General features: G+C 40.2%; 1 protein-coding gene across 1 annotated transcript in view; it reads left to right on the top strand.

Annotated features, from left to right (window-relative positions):
* TMEM132B (transmembrane protein 132B) overlaps positions 1-16505 on the top strand; it is a 258825-nt gene that overhangs the window by 164817 nt on the left and 77503 nt on the right. The gene's annotated exons all lie outside the window — the stretch shown is intronic.

Here is a 16505-nt window from a genome sequence, read left to right as displayed (position 1 = left end):
CCACAAGCCAAATGCAAAAAGTTTGTACAGACCGGTATTAAAGGTAGTTTAAAACCAATGTGACTTCAAGTACTGTGTAAGGGGAAAGGAGCCTTTATCTTGTTTGTTCTGCTTTGTAGGTCTCCTTGGAACACTTGCATTTTAACTTTCAAATTGAAAATTGTTTTATTTTAAATTAATTTAAAGTAATAGCTCCTGCAACCACTCACAAATGGTAAAAAACCCTAGTATTAAGACAGTCTGATGAAAACAGGTGTTAGTAAAATGCTCTATAGACTGCCTTCAAATCTGCTTCCTGATTTTAAAGGTTTTTCTGCTTTTTTGCATTGCCTCTGCTGAAAATGATATGCAGAAGTACAAGTCTTGCAGCTAAAGTTGATAATATACACCTACCTCCCACAGTCTGCTTTGTTTATAAAGTGCCCTGGTGAGAAGTATTTTGAAAGGTTGGGGTTCTGAAGGCAAAAGGTTTGAATAAAAAGGGGTGCTGGAAAGTACTGATTTTTTTTTTTTTTAATAAATTAATTCCCAGTCTCTTTTCCCTCTGATTCTTCACTTTAAAAAAATTTCCCTTGATTTCTGAAATCTCTCACTCTTTTCATAAATTCTCCCCACTCTCCTCTGATGTTTGAGTATATCAAGATTGCTAGACTTTCTCGATTGTTCCACGGTCCTGTGCTGAAGATGTCATTTTTTCACCCAAAAATAAATAATATGGCATTGCTTTATTCTTTAAAAGAAGCAGACTTATATACATGCAATGTCTGCTTCAGTGCCTCCAGTCGAACTGGATAAAGCTCATTAACCTGATGTTCCTGTGTTAAAAGCAATTCAAAACCAAATATAACTCGGAAACCTAAGAATGCTGTTTAATACCACATTGTGAGAAACATGGTAGAGGTTGGTTTCCTCTTGTAACCCAGTCTCAATATTCAGCTTATGAACAGAGGAAAATACCCTCAAGGTTTTTTTGTCTTTCAGAAGTAATTTTTGAAAATGGACTTATTTTTTAAAAAAACACCCCTCCTGCTCTTCAGACCAAATCTATGTCAGAAGCTAAATTTGACCCATGGTACAAGATTTAGCTTCACAAAGCAGGTAAAAACCCTATAATTTTTTATGTGTTTTATTGTCCGTGTTAATTGCACTAATAATAATTTACTTTATATTTGTGGTCAAGCTATGGCAGCCAGCGCAGCACTTGTGTTTGCTGCTGTCTCCGAAATCATCATTAGAAAGTGAGCTGATAAAGATTACCCTAAATTCTGATACAATATTGGAGATTACTGTTGATCCTTCACCCTGTTTAGCCTATGCACTTTCTTGTGCTTCTTGGTGGTGTTTCCTTCTGCAGTTAGGATCCTCTGTATTCTGGGTGATGGTCACTAAGTGTTTCAGAAAGCTGCATGGTAATGGTGATTATAAATGAGATTGTAGGGGGTGGCGAAGGGGGCCAAGCCAAGGGGACATGGTGCTGCTGCTGGAGCAGCAAAGAGGTGGGGATGACGAGAAGGGGTTGGCGTCAGAGGGCTGCCAAATGGCAACAAAAAGGGAAATGGAGGTGAGAGGCCAGGGAGGCAGCATGGAGAGGGAGGCTGCAAGGAACAGTGGGTATCTCGGGGGACAGAGGTGAACTTTAAATGAGCAAGAGCAGAAGAGAAGCAATTTCTGTGTGTTTCTAAGGCCACTGCAAAGGAGCAAAACCAGAAGGGATAGGTGTCGCCGCCGTCTCCTAGTACGTGTTTGAATCTTTATCAAAGCAGTTTATCAACTGATCTCATTTTCAATTATAACCTGCAGAAGCATTCATATAATTAGATGTGCTATTGTAATCCTCTTGAAAACAAAATATGGGCATGGTGCAGCTGATAAATTGAAGTAGTAGAGAACAGCTAATATATATTTTAATAAGCAATAAATCTAAAGTGTGTATCTAGTGAATTCTAATGGTATCTTGTTTTTCTTAAATTTATCTTGTAAAGGCACAAGTAGAATTTGAACTTCATATTCTAGCCAGAATTTATTATATGTTGATTATTACTTTTTTAAATTTATGGAAAAAGGATTAGATTTAGATGCAAATAGATCTTCGTCTTCTGCCCACTGAAAGCAGCTGTAAAGCTCACATGGACTTCAGAGAGTTAAACTTCCTGTGTGGTCCTCCCCTGTACATTGAGCATCTACTCTAGGAAGTAATCTCCTAGACACTTCTTGGTCAAATAAGTAGTAGATCTTACTTTGGTCAGTGTTCGGACCCCAAGAGATTGTACAAGGATGCTGAACTGGGAGGCCGTCATTATAATACAATAAGGAGGGCTCAAAACAGTGAGCTGGCAGTGAGACTTGAGCATGCTCTGCAAAAAACCTCCCAGGAAAGGGAGGATGCGGCAGTGTAGAGGGGCCACGGCATGGAGCTGGTCACCGGTGGCTGGGGCAGAGATGCACAGGGGAGCAGGAGCCGGCAGCCAGCTATGGGAGGGCATGGAGGGATCTGCCTGGGGACCACCAGGTGTGGGGCAGGGTTTGCTGCAGCTCAGGAGGTTAGCTGGGACCAAGTGTGGAGGACCTGCCTGCAGTGACACCATGATCTGGGGGGAGAGCTGGGTATAAGCCTTTTTATTTCTCTTCTGTTTGATTTAGTTGCTTTGAGTTTTCCCTGTTTAATAAGTTACATATTAGAGGTTTATTGTGATGAAATCTGGCTTTATTTGAGTTACAAAGGCTTTTGGTCTTCTTTAGGGAGCTCATTATGAAGAAAAATCATAGGCAGTGGATGTCAAAGCTCTGGCTGACCCAGGAGCTTATTATACCTGGTTTAAAAAAAAAATAAAAAAGTGGTCACAGCATGAGCTCTCCCTCCTCGTTTTGCAGGGGTTACACAGAAACTGGAATTTCCTTCCAGCATAGAGAATGATCCTCCCTCTTTGGGCATACACATTCTGAGCTGTTCATGCTGGCTTTATGTCCCCTCTCTCCAGAGATGCCGGAGCATCGTCGTTTTCCTTCCAGTGGAAGAGCTGGACAGAGCTCCTTCAAAAATCTTGCAGTAAATCCTTTAGTAAATAAATCCTGAGCAAACTTCAACACCTAATTTTCCCTCTGTGGGTGGAATGTGAGAACAAGAGTGATGAAAGCGGAGAAACAAATGAATTTCATTCTTCAGACAGTATTATTTGCAGGGCTGTGGGGTGTTTTGCACTCTGTCTCCCTGCCTGGTGCAGATTAGCTGGGAAACACAAGCTGACTGGTTGAGGACCATGCAGGAGGATGCCAGGATCTACAGGGCCACTTCTATGGTGCAATCTCCCCGACGATTAATTTACTATAGGGCTTACCTCTCGGGGTCTGTTAATTCCCATCATCCTTTTTTATCCAGCATGAAGTGACTGCTCAGCCAGGATGCCAGGTTTGCTTTACAATGGTTTTGTTACTGAAGTGTTTCATGTTCTGTTCTACAATCAGGTTGCCCTTTGGATGATTTTTCCCCCCCTTCTTATCTACATTCAATAAACAACTTCAAGTTGTTCTGTCCTGCTATTTAGCAAAGATAAATGATTTGGGAAACTGAATTCTCCCAGTTCAGCTGACTGTCCAGAATAAAATTATAAACACGTGAGATAAGATTAATAAAAGGACCAAACTGCTGGGTGGATATTCCCATTACTGTATACAAGCTAGACAACATCCTCCTCCACCAGTTTCCTAGTTTGATAAATGCCTTGAGCTGATTTAAAAATGTGTAGGTTATTTTTAACCATGGTAGCAGAGCCATCTGTATTGTATCTGATGAAGTTCTGTGATAGAGCAAATTGATTTATTCTATCTCCTTACAAGTTATACTAAGCTTTATGTTATAAATAAGCTGGTTTGAAGTACATGATGTCATTGAGCTTGAAAGTCTCTAGATAAATTTGTACTTAAAGGGTTTGTGCTTTCTGTATGAATTTAAATTGGTGCAGATTGTTATATCTCTTTTCTGTCTCTGTCTTGTGGACTTAAAGCTCTCGGGGGTCAGGAGTGTCTTTGTAGTTGTGTTTGTATGAAATACACAGAGGGCCCAAATCCAAGACTGGTGCTCTCATACGTTACAGCGATAAAAATATGAGCAATCAACAAAAACAGAACCACACATTTGATGGCAGGATTTTCAGAAGCACTGCAAGGAACGAAATCCTACCATTTGTTGTTATAAAATACAGGGAATTAATGAGGAGCTCATTTCACTTGAGGTATAAACAGACCTGGCTATAGCAGGGGCATGCCTTATGCCATAGCAAGTCTGAGCTGAGGTCAGATTTGAGATCTCTGCTTTGATTTCTGTTCCAGGAGGTGAGTGGGGCTGTTGGCGGCACAGTCCCGGCACTTCTTCCCTTTGCCTTGCTCCGAGGTCACTGGGGCTTCTGTGAAAGTCCATGGGAAAGGTGCCCACAGCAGTAAGAAGAGGGAATTAATCAAATGCTGGGAAAAATACAATAAATCCTGTCTTAATTGACTGCTTACAGAACCAGCAAAAATTATGGCTTAAATAAGGTAGAACTTCTGAAAGAGGTGGACTAGAATCACTGTCCCTGTGTTTAAGGATAGTTTTTGAGACCAATATTGAAGACAGGATGTTGCCTAATGAGTGCCATGTATGGTGCAGATTTCGCTGTAATTAAAAAGAAAATGAGCAATGCTTTAATTGAGATCTGAAGATTAAAAGTTAAAAGCTCAGTATCCTCTATCACTTATTGTCAGATAGGAATTACATTGCATATGTGTAACAAACCATTGCATTTTAAAAATGGAACCATAAAAAAGCTGCTGTAATTTAAAAGCAGCCAATTTACTAGGAGTACAGTTTGCAGCTCTGTCACTTGCTAATCAGTCTGTTAAACATAATAGCCATTCTTGTCTGGAGGCAGTTAATCATGTTGTGAATGCACTTATCAGCGCATATTAGAAATACAATACAAGACTTTCCGACAGAGGAATGGATGCAATTACTGCAATCAGTATACATTTAGCTACTGTCTTATACCATGTTTTTCTTTCCATTTCTTTTTTTTTTTTAAGTTGTCCGGCAGTGACAGATTTTCTCTTAGAAAAATATAAAGGACACACTTGAAGTGTTGTTAAACTCAACAGACGTGCTCAAATGCAACCTGTCGATCTAAATGAGAGATGGCTGCTGGCTGGTTGAACCTTTTCCTGGACCCAGCAGTGTTGGAAGCTGCTGGCTTTGAGTGTTGTGGTGATGGTTTTCAAGGCCTTTGAGCATTTTCACTGATGGGCTGGGAACGTGTCTGTGGAGGCATTCGTTAGGTGGTGGGGAGCTGAAGTTGCTGCATTTGAATTAGACCAAAGGAGCTCAGCATATGGATGAACGCTTCCCCCCCCCCCCCCCCATGCTTCTCTACATCTAAATCAATAGCAATGAGGGATCTCAAAGTTTTTGAAAGGGGATATTGAAAAAGCATGAAAGCTAATTGCTTCCAGCATGACTACCCACCAGCAATGGGTGTAAATACAGCTGTTTCAAAGAATGCCAGGACTCGACAAAATCTAAGGATTTCAGCTAAACAATTTTCCAGGGCTGAGCATATTCTTGTATGGGGAGGAAGGCAGGAGGAGGGAAGGGATTATGAAATCCTGAAAAGATTCAGAAAAGAGGAATAGAAGGAGGATGATTTTGTAAATTCTGCGTTACATTAACCCTTAATGTTAGGGATATTTTATGTAGCTTAGCGTGATTTGCAGTGCTTGCAGGAACCTGCCTTCTTTTTCTAGAAATCCTTTTATCTGACTCTTTGTTCTTCATGACAGCTGGTATTTTTGCTGAGGTAACATTTTTAATTGTAGCAAGGAAAATGAAAAAGCAAAACAATCCCCAAATCGTGGGACTATTACAGTGGGTAATAAAGGAGTCAATATAACATCATATCCACTGCACCGGTATTTTGTTACTGTTCTGTTTGGGTCACATACTGCTCAGACTCCCTGAGAAAATGTGGGAGGTCCTCAGCGCGATGTCCTTAGCGGTGATTCTTCCCAACCGTGCAGGCATCTGGCCTGCCTCACACGGGAGAGCAGCTCGACTTGGACGCTCAGCCCCACTCCATCCGCAGGTTGTTAAAGCCTTCACTGCTGAGGGAATTCATTGAAATGAAGTCCTGGAGGGACGTTTTATCATATAAACAGGGGAGTGGGGAAGGCGGGATGGAAGACCACTTCTCCCCTTTCCATTTCTAATTATTCCTTTTCAGAGCCTAAATGAATTAACCTCACTTATTACTCACTTGTGCCTGAACTCATTTATTCATGGTATGACCTTAGCTCTGAGCAATATCCCAGCAGCCCCCCATTAGCTGTCACTACATTTGAATTCATCACATGTTGGGAAATCATTGTCTTGCAAGTGTGACAAAGCAGTGATTACCCTTTGAAAAGGTGACCTAGAGACATTACGTGGTGACCGTTGTGTTGACCTTACTTTCATGCCATTAGAAAGTAATTGTGGAATGATTTTTAAAAAGATAAATATTAAATATTAAATATACTGCTTTTTGGTGTTTGGAGTTCTCTTTGCACTTCTAGGGAAATTTGGATTCATTTTTAGGATGAAAATAGGCTTTTAATGAAATGTCTTACATTATAACTGCTTGTTTCTCTCTTGCTTTTAGTTTTGTTGTGAAGATTAGGACTTTAAGCTGATCTCAACTAGCAAAGGGTGGAGGTACATAGAATTACTGCAGATGGCTCTTTCTGTTCATACACTGCATGCAGACCCTGATGCACCCTGCGTTTGCTCAGCTGGATGAATTAATCTTCTTTATTAATTAAAACATGGGAAACTGATGTTTATATGCCAGTTTCACTTTCATGTTTTTACTGTCTGTTCAGTGGGTATCAACAGTGAGAGGAAAAGCTTAACTCTTTTTTAAAACAGAATTATCAGCCTATAAAATAAAACAATTTTATGCACACCATGTGTCTGTCAGGGAAGTGGGGGGAGAGGAGGTCCTGTTTGTGTTAATGTTGATGGGCTACACTGATCCCTGCCTTAACTTCTTTGAGGATGTTGTCATGGCCATTTATTTCTTAGCAGAAGTGTGAATTAGCCACAGGACACCCTGCACATTATCTCTCCATCTAAGAGTACATTAGATTCAAAGAAAGCTAGGTCTAATTCATTAGATGCTTAATCTTGTTTGAATCTGAAGAGAATGTAGGAGGAATAAAATAATTCTTGCCAATGTTCCTATTTTGATTTGTTCTTTAATTATTTCATGCAAGTGGTATTACAGTAGCTTCTACAGCAGACTCATGAGTTCTGTGCACTCTTAGCAAGCTTTAGAAAGAAAAAAACCCAACTGATTTTTAATTTCCCATTGTCCTTGCTAGCTGCTTGGCATTCTGTTATTTACTCATTTACACTGTTTGCCCATTAAGCAAAGGATTGAGTTCAAAAGGTGTTGAATTAGGCTTTTTAAATCTTCAAGAGGAGAGCACCATTTGTCACTGTTTTCATGTATCCTCCAGCACATTAGGTATGTTCCTGTCACAGTCTGCAGCTTGTCTCCTCTTTCCTTTCATTCATAAATTCAGTGCGTGGGGAGTTTGCATCTTTAGATTCCCTGTGGTTGATTTTTCTCCCCAAGGAGATCCAGCTGTCAGTCTCAATTGTAATTCTGAAATCAAAAAAGCAACTGGATTGGTAGCAACTTTCTCCTAGGTCTAGTTGTGTTTTTCTTTTCTGATGCACTTGTTCTGATGACTTAATGCTAATGTCAGGCATATAAAAATCATAAAGTGTTTAAAATGCCAAGGAAACATGTTGCTGGAAATGTAGTTTGACCTGTTAGGGTGCATCCAGGTCACTTACCCAAGCTCTTATCTCTATCTAGGAGGACAAGGAAGCTGCGTATGTAAATTTGTAAATTCAAGAGCCTTACATAATTGTATAAGTTCAGGAGCTGTCACGTAGAGTCACTCTTCCTGAGGCTCACAATAAATTTGGAAGAGTGTACAGGTAAATTAAACTGTTGCACATCTTCCATTGCGTAGTTGGCTGGGGAAGAGCAAGACTCTGAATGAAGCATTTTCAGCTACGCTGAGCTGGTAGCCAATAACCTAGTGTAGGGATAGTGGAGGAGCTGAATTGAAGAGTGGCCTTTTTCTTCTGCTTAATTACCTTCAGGAAACTCATTTATTTGGCTGTTATGTGGTGGCATTACAGACAGACCCAGAGTCTGTCCCATTGCATTGCAGTGTGTCACCAAGGACTTCCAGCAGGTAACTTTTAGGGTATATTGCCTGTCTCCACCATCGAGTCTCTGGATGCCCCTGACCATCCACTCTGTTTTCTTTGAGGTCAAGTGAAATGTTTGCTGCATTGACTTTACATGCAGCTTGGCTGAAGATACCCATGCCTTGGGTTACTCAGCTGCAGCACAGGCCGTGGTAAAAAAGTGCCTCCCAGAGTTGTATTCTTGTTCTTTTAAAGGTCTTTTGAGAGTCTGTGGAGGGAGGGTCTTTGTATGTGAGCTCCTGCATTGCAAAGAAGTTCTTACATCGCTGAATTTATTATCTTGAATTTTCAGTCATTTGTTCTTTAAAAATCCATCTCTGCTTTATAGTATATTTCAGCTGCTTGCACAGCAATGTTGAAAATACACCATGTGATTATGGTATGTAAATATGTTAGAATTTCTGAATAGTTAAAGAAAAATTATAAGCACCGTTTGGGCTGTTGATATTTATTAACTGGTTAGGATTCAGCATAAATCTTTCATCATAAAATCATTCTTATTTTTTAAACAACAATAGCTCCCTCTATATTTGCATCCAACGTCAGCTAAACCCTGGCCCCAGTTTCTTACTGGATGTGTTTGTTATATTCCCCAGCAAGATGCTTTCTCCTGGAAGAGAAGCTTTATTTTAAGAAATACACAGCACAGCAATAAAGAGATTCTAAATAGTAGTCAGAAAAATATTCCAGTGCAATCAAAATGCTTTTTTAAATCCCAAAAGATTACATGCTGTTTCAAAAGGGGAGAGTCATGACAAAGAAACAAATGGAGTCTCAGTGCCCAGCAATACACGTTACCAATGGAGCGCACCAATTACACCCATACTGAATTTGGTCCTGAAAGTCCTGTTTTATTAAAGGCTAACTAAAATAGTATCTAAGGACTCTTTTACCAGAAGAATTTCTGTACACTGTCACAAGGGTGGAAGCAAATAAAAATAATTGAAGCAATTGTCTCAGTTGTCTCCAGGGCTGTCATGATGATTTTGATAAAATCAAATAAAGTGGAAGTTATTGCAAGTTGTTAGTGAGCAGCACAGTTGTGAATTGGCAGTGGAAGAAGCTGAAGAGCTTAAAAGGTTTGCTCATTATCTAGATTTATTGTTTTCAGTTGTGGGAAAATTTTGGCTAAGCAAAATAACATGAATAATATCTGGTCTTGGTGGTGTGTTTTGAACAAAAATATTTTCTTCTTGTTTTTATGGCTTTTACTGGATTATTAAAAAGTGCTGTGTCAATCCATACATTCTAAACAGATTTAGCAGCTTGGTTTTATCCTCTGTAGCCATTTACATTGCCCATGCATCTGTGAAGAGCGTGAATTTTTATGGCAGTGAAAGAAAAACAAGATCAGGCACCAAAAAATCTTTTGAAAAAGCCTGTAGCTGGTATAAAGTAAACTGGACAACAGAGAAAATTCTCTGTTAGACAACAGAGCAAATTGTAAATTGTGATTTTGAAATGCATCACAAGAGGAAATGAAGCAAACTTTATCCATCCCTGCAGATTTACTTGCAACGTGCCATCCATCCTGTGTTTGTTCAACATTTGGGACTTCTGCCTTGCACTTGTATGCTGTGGCATGGAAGAAGAGTGAGCAGGGCTTTTTTCAAGTGTTTGTGTCTGCCTTGCACCTCCAACTGTCCAATTTCCCTCAGCAGAACAAAACCTCTGGGGGCTGCGCAGTAAGGGACAGTGGCGCTGTGTCATCTGAACATTTTCACATTGATGCAAAAGCCTGCAGAAATACTCAGGACGCGCAGGTAGTTCGCCTTGGCTTCTAGGGACGTTCATCCACACTGCAACACTCGACAGGGATACCTACACTTATTTATGCAGGGCTCCAGCCCGGCCCATCTCCAGTGCTCCTCAGGATGAGGCCCTTTCTCAGCAAACTACACTGGGAGAACAGTGTGAGTAGGCTGCTTCCAAGCTTGTATACAGCTTTGTGTCCTTACAGCCTAATGAAAATGATATATGCTGGGAGAAAAGGGTTTAGGTTTTAACATCCACTATCAAGTCAAACTTCGTATGTAACACAAGGTGTAGCCATTTCACCCCAGTAAGTTATTCTCAAGTAGGATCTGTGCTGAAGGATGTTGTAGCTGCTAGAAGATATCCTGGCTTTAAAGGTGTTAGCTGCTGCCAGTTCCTGTTACCCAGTGCCCGCATTCAGGAAGGCAGCACTCACAAAGGTATAAGGGCTGACAGTACGCAAATCTTCATAATTCAGAAACTGGATGCTGCTCTGGTAGTAGGTATTTGCTCTCATTTCCTTCATCTTGCGCTGCTGGGATCTTAATTTCCTTAGGGGGAGAAGGTCAGGACCTTTAATCTGGATCTTTTCCCCAAGAGGTCCTGGCCGTCTGCTGCTTCATTTGACTTCAGCAGGAAATTAGGGTCTTGAACATTTCCAATCAGTCGTTGAAAAGCCTCCTCTTGTAAGTGTGTGATCTTCAGTAAACCATACTTATGAAATTAATCCTCTTGAGATCAAAGGAGTGAGACCTGTATTACTGAAGTATTTTATAAACTAATGTACCTTGCTTATGTAATCCTGTTCTCATTGAATTTGGTGACAATTTGCCAGAGAAAGAATTGACCATTATTAACCTTGAAAAGATTCTCAAGCAACATGATACCAGACATTTTATTATTTTCAGTTACCTAGTGTCTGCTCCATTTTTTTAGAGTTTTGTTTACACCACTGTGGGCCTCATAAACAGATTGCCATTTACTGAAAACATTATTTTATGAATGAATGAATGAAACTTATGATTTCCTGTAATAGCCAACTGCACTAATAGAAGGGTCTGACTTTTATCAACTAAGTTGTTGATGAACCGGCAGTGTGAGCCAGCAAACCCTCCATGCGCCAGTGACACACCCAGCTGAATGCACTGCAGAGTGCCCTGCACTGTCATCCTTCACCGTGGCATTCTGCATATTTCATTCTCTCTAAAAATACACAGGGCAGGCTCTTCATTTTGGTTAGCAATGTAAATCTTTCTTAATAGCTAATAATAGGCATTTGTTTATTTAAGGTAACTACTAACTATTTAGCCTGTCACTGCCATCATAACATCAATCACTGTGTATCATTCCAGTACTTAATTCAATAATTCCATGTTTGGCTTAGACAAAAATTAGGAATAAATTAAATTCAGTATTATTTCAATGCCAGGTGATTTTGTAGTACTTATTAAAACCTCTAACGTTAGCGCTATGGTGGACCTTCACAGTAATCTATTATTTTGTGAAAAAAAGCCTATGCAGTTCCATATAAATACTTAATAAGGTAATAAATTATAGAATCATAGAATGGTTTGGGTTGGAAGGAACCTTAAAGATCATCTGGTTCCCACCCCCCTGCCACGGGCAGGGACAGCTTCCACTAGACCAGGTTGCTCAAAGCCCCATCCAGCCTGGCCTTGAATACTTCCAGGGATGGGGCATCCACAGCTTCTCTGGGCAACCTGTTCCCGTGCCTCACCACCATCACAGTGAAGAATTTCTTCCTTACGTCTAACCTAAATCTACCCTCTTTCAGTTTAAAGCCATTACCCCTTGTCCTATCACGACATGCCCTTGTAAAAAGCCTCTCCCCATCTTTCTTGTAGGCCCCCTTCAGGTACTGGAAGGCTGCTGTAAGGTCTTCCTGGAGCCTTCTCTTCTCCAGGCTGAACAACCCCAAGTCTCTCAGCCTGTCTTCATAGGAGAGGTGCTCCAGCCCTCTGGTCATCTTCGTGGCCCTCCTCTGGACTTGCTCCAACAGGTCCATGTCCTTCTTATGTTGGGGGCCCCAGAGCTGAATGCAGTACTCAAATGTAGGGAAAAAAAAATTGATACTGGATTTTTTTTAGATTCAGATTTAAAATATATTTTTGTTTCCTACTGTTTGCATACACTAGCAGATTAAGGAAGAAAATAAATCAGAATATATGTAACAAGGTGATATGATAGGTAGCCGTCCAAAAACGGTGTGAATCTTTACATAGCATCTGAATGCAGTAATACAAGAGTTCTCTAAAGTGCTTAGGAGCACTTGAAATCCGGACCTTATTTTTCTAGTGGTTTGTGCAGCCTGTGATTTGTTCCACTGGGAGAGTGTTTTTAACTGAGGAGAGGCTCTGCCTCTGGGTGGAGTGCTCACTCCTTTATGGCTTCATGTACATCCAGAAGAAATACTTCAGGTTCAACTTGGCAAGCTGAGCAAGGCAGTGGGGCTCTGCATGCCTGCAGCTGCCCGCCTGGATGGGTCCATTGCAGGACAGTTCTGGGACTTAGCAACATTTTCCTGTCCTGATTAACTCTTCTTATTCTGGAGTTGGCTGGAGCTAGAGTTGGCTTTATTTGGCATGGATTTACCTTTCTGTGCATTCTGTGCTAAAACTCTGTCCTCTTCTATTCCAGGTTGGGATCACAACCATGCCTGCTAACTGCTGGTACAGAATGAAGACTGTATATGTTACAAAGCTTGACTGGGCTGTTGGGGACCTGGTTTGAATGCATTAGATATATATGATGCTAGACAGCATGAAATTGTGCAGAAATCTCAAGGTTTGGTGGGTTCTTCTAGCACCTAGCAGAGGCAGTATTGTGAAAGTACACAAACAAGATCATAAATCACAATTTGAAGAAGAGGGCCTACTTACTGGAGTTTGCGAGAGGAAGTAAATCCAAGCCCATGGTTTCTTTTTCTCCTCTCACCAGAAAGAAAAATGTGTAATGAATGTCTCATGTCTGAAACACTGGGCTGGATTCATCAAAGGGAGTTAGTAATTACCAAATTGAGAGAATCATGAAGCGCTTTTCTAAATTTGAAAGGCTCATCAAGAATAGATCAGGAGCAGGCAAAATTAATAGTTATGAACTCATTTCCATAGAAATGGACTTATTAGCAAGCATGCCAGCTGCCTAAAATTATAAGGTCTTTTCCTTCTGCTTGCAGGAAATAATCTTTTTTTATAAAAGTAATTTTGACTTTTTATTTTTTATTGCTCCTCTAAAATAGGGTTTGGCAAAATCCTTCTAAACCAGGAAAAGACTTCACTGGACAATAGAAATATTTAAGTAAAAAGAGAAGAAGGATGTGGAAAGAAGTGATTTATAGTCCTTGGATTCCATCACACTCTTCCCAATAGTGCAAACTTATTTCAGAGAAAAATGGAATAAGTCTCAAGAAAAAGCTGAAAAATCTTTATAGGATAAAGTTTGGTTTAGCAGGATTTAATGGTTGATAACAGCAGGAGTTACAGTTGTCTTCTCTGCTAGTGGCTTTTCCCACTGGTAGTGTTTTGTCTTCACCAGGCAGTTGCAGATTGACAGTGACTACAAAGACCAACATACTGGCCACCAGCTACAAATCAGACTAAAAGCTGAAGATACGCCATGGCAGGGTGGAACAACTCCTTTTAAAAAGGGTTATAGTGTAATGCTGCATAGCCAGGAGAGAAATTTAGATACAGGTGTTGCGACGTGGATTTATCAGCTAATGGAGCTGACATAAGTAAATGCTAACCTTTAAGGTCTTGATTATGGTTTAATTTATCTCTGGTTTTACTTTAGCAACCTCCATCAATTTCAGTGGAAAAAGACAGTGGTCTCCCAGATGGTATTATAGAGGATGGTTAATAAATTGCAAGAATTATGAATATAGTACCAATCTTCCCGCTAGGAAAGAAGCCCCTGTAGGATAAGAGATGCAGCGGCCAGTAGAAAGGCACTAGTCTTAGCAAGAAAGAAATTCACTTTTCAGGGTTTATCATGGGTTTGTTATGGTTGTAACCTGGGAAGAGACTTAGAACAAGGAGGGTGGATCAGTCCATGGGGTACTCTGTGTCCCAGACACTGTAACACTTGGCATTGCTTGAAGGCTGAATCTTTGTCCTAAAGAGGAAAAAAGGGAGACCATAATTTTAGAGAAAATTCATTGACCTGCTGTTCCAAAGGTAACTGGAAACCTACTGGTGAATAAAGGAGTCTAGAAAGTTGAATACTGGTTTGCTAAAGCTATACACCCAGTGGAGAAACTCCGTTAAGTGAAAGATAGTTAGATACAGTACGTCCATCTCTTTCAGCAAAAGTCCAAATGAAAAGAAGTGGATCCTTCTTTAATCAATATTAATATGTCATGCTACATGATTTGCTTCTGAGACAAAGCAGAAAACATTTGACAAGCCACATTGTTTTTCCAGATGATGATAAGGATTCTCTTTGGAACCAGGACCTAGGAAGTCCTGGGTCCTGGGATACCTGGGAAGTCAGCTTTGCTTTAGTTCATACGTTAGTATTAGTTAGATCTGAGGAAGGTTTATGGATGTGAGTTGCTGCTCTTTTCTAGATTCAGAGACTCATTTCTAATCCAGCAGTGTGTAACCATGTCTGCCTTTAAATGAAACTTATGTCTTTTATAGCTATACAGACGTGCTAAGGGTGCAGTGAAGGTCTTTGCATATTTACAGGCACAAGAGTCATTTTACTCCCTGGCAATTACTTCAGCTTGCTATATAGGCAAGACACACTCATGCTTTTCTTAGGGAGATCGAGTCCCCTTAAAAATATAAACCCACTATTATGGTTACTTTTTGGATGTGTAAAAAGAAAAACAGGAAAGGAATAATTGAAGGCATGATGGACCAAGCTCAAAGAAGTGCCAATCAGTGGGACACGTGGAATGGATTTATCAGTGCAGAGTAACCTGACATACGATTTAAGTGGTGAATCTAAAGCAAAACCCTCCATCAGTGGTTTTGTTCCGTATTTGAAACCACTTGTGGGTGTTTTTGTGAGTGGCAACTATTGACTTGAACAGATTGAACCTAAATTGCAGATCTAAACATACCTTGACAGGCCCAATATCTAGATCCATAGTTAGTGTAAAGCTCATCTCTAAATTTTATTTCTGTGTTGTGAGCAAATTAATTTTATGTAATTTAGATAAAACAAACTGCCAGAAGTGATACATAGAAAACTATGAAGTTGAGTACTCCATCGTGGTGCCCACAGTGGTTATGTTTTTAACAGAAATGGTTTAATTACATGCCTAGTACTGTGTAATAATATTTGTCTTAAAAGGTTTTTGCTGATTGTCTGGTTGGCCACCCAAAAGATGCCTTAATAGCTTCTAGTTTTGCCTGGAGGTGGATATTATCTTCTGTCAGCATGGAAAATATTTATCCTCGAGGCATTGAGGCATATGTTTGTGTTGTTTGTTGTCAGAAAGAAAACATGAAAATCAATAATTCCTGTTCAGATTTTTTTCCTTTACAACGTGCCTTCAAAAACATATGGCAAAACCAGATTCTGCCTCTGTGCAGCTGGGAAGAGGAAAAGGATGTTTTAAGTCTCTGTTCTTTGTAGCGGCAGGCTGAAACTTTCTCTGAACACAGCCCTTGGAGTCACTACTTTAGGGTAAGGGCACACAAATCATGTACCGTGGGACAGGATAGAGGGTGAAATTACAGAGAGCGGGTCATTACTGAAGGGTGCCTGCATGCACAGGGCACATCCCTAGATCAGGAACAAGCTATCTCATGGTCGCAGTGAGAGCACATTCAAGTCGTTACAGAATGGTCTAACGTGCTGCAAATTCAGATTTTAACCTATTTTATGAGCACGTACCCTGAAACTTCATAACACTGATACCATTGGTCGTCTCTTCAACGGAATATGATTCAGCAGTTGGGTCTGCAGTCAGGGTAGTTGCCTTTCCATCCCGCCTCTGTGTTTTGTAAGCTGCATCAGGTCTCCACACTGCAAGTGTCTGTCTGGGAAATTGGGGCAGGAACTTGTATGCTGCTTTGTAAAGTACCTTAATTTTTGTGGAAGTAAAGCGCTGGATGAGCAAAGATCTGTTTTCTAAATAGGTCACTGCTGTGGATATGCCGACTGCTGTTGGTTAAATCTTGGTGTCTGTTTTCTTCTCTGTAACATGAAGACAAGATCTGTCTTTCTAACCTGAGGATTAATTATTAATATTTACATAGTGTTGGACCAGAGGAGAGTACTAAGTGTTGTTGTTAACAAAAGAAGCAGAAGTAATTTTTAAATACAGTTCTGAATGCTATGCATTTACATCCATTTCTTTACCTTTAAACTTTTATTTCCAGATGAGAAATATATAATGATTGCCATGTAATTACAAGTCTGCACCACTGATGAGAAGAATGTTTTCATGAATTGAAAATAAGGATAATCTACCCCCCATTTTTTG

The sequence above is a fragment of the Gymnogyps californianus genome, chromosome 16, assembly GCF_018139145.2.
Source record: "Gymnogyps californianus isolate 813 chromosome 16, ASM1813914v2, whole genome shotgun sequence".
Classification (NCBI taxonomy): Eukaryota; Metazoa; Chordata; class Aves; order Accipitriformes; family Cathartidae; genus Gymnogyps; species Gymnogyps californianus.
The sequence above is the reverse complement of the archived record's forward strand: the minus strand, read 5'-3'. Positions and strand labels throughout refer to the sequence as shown.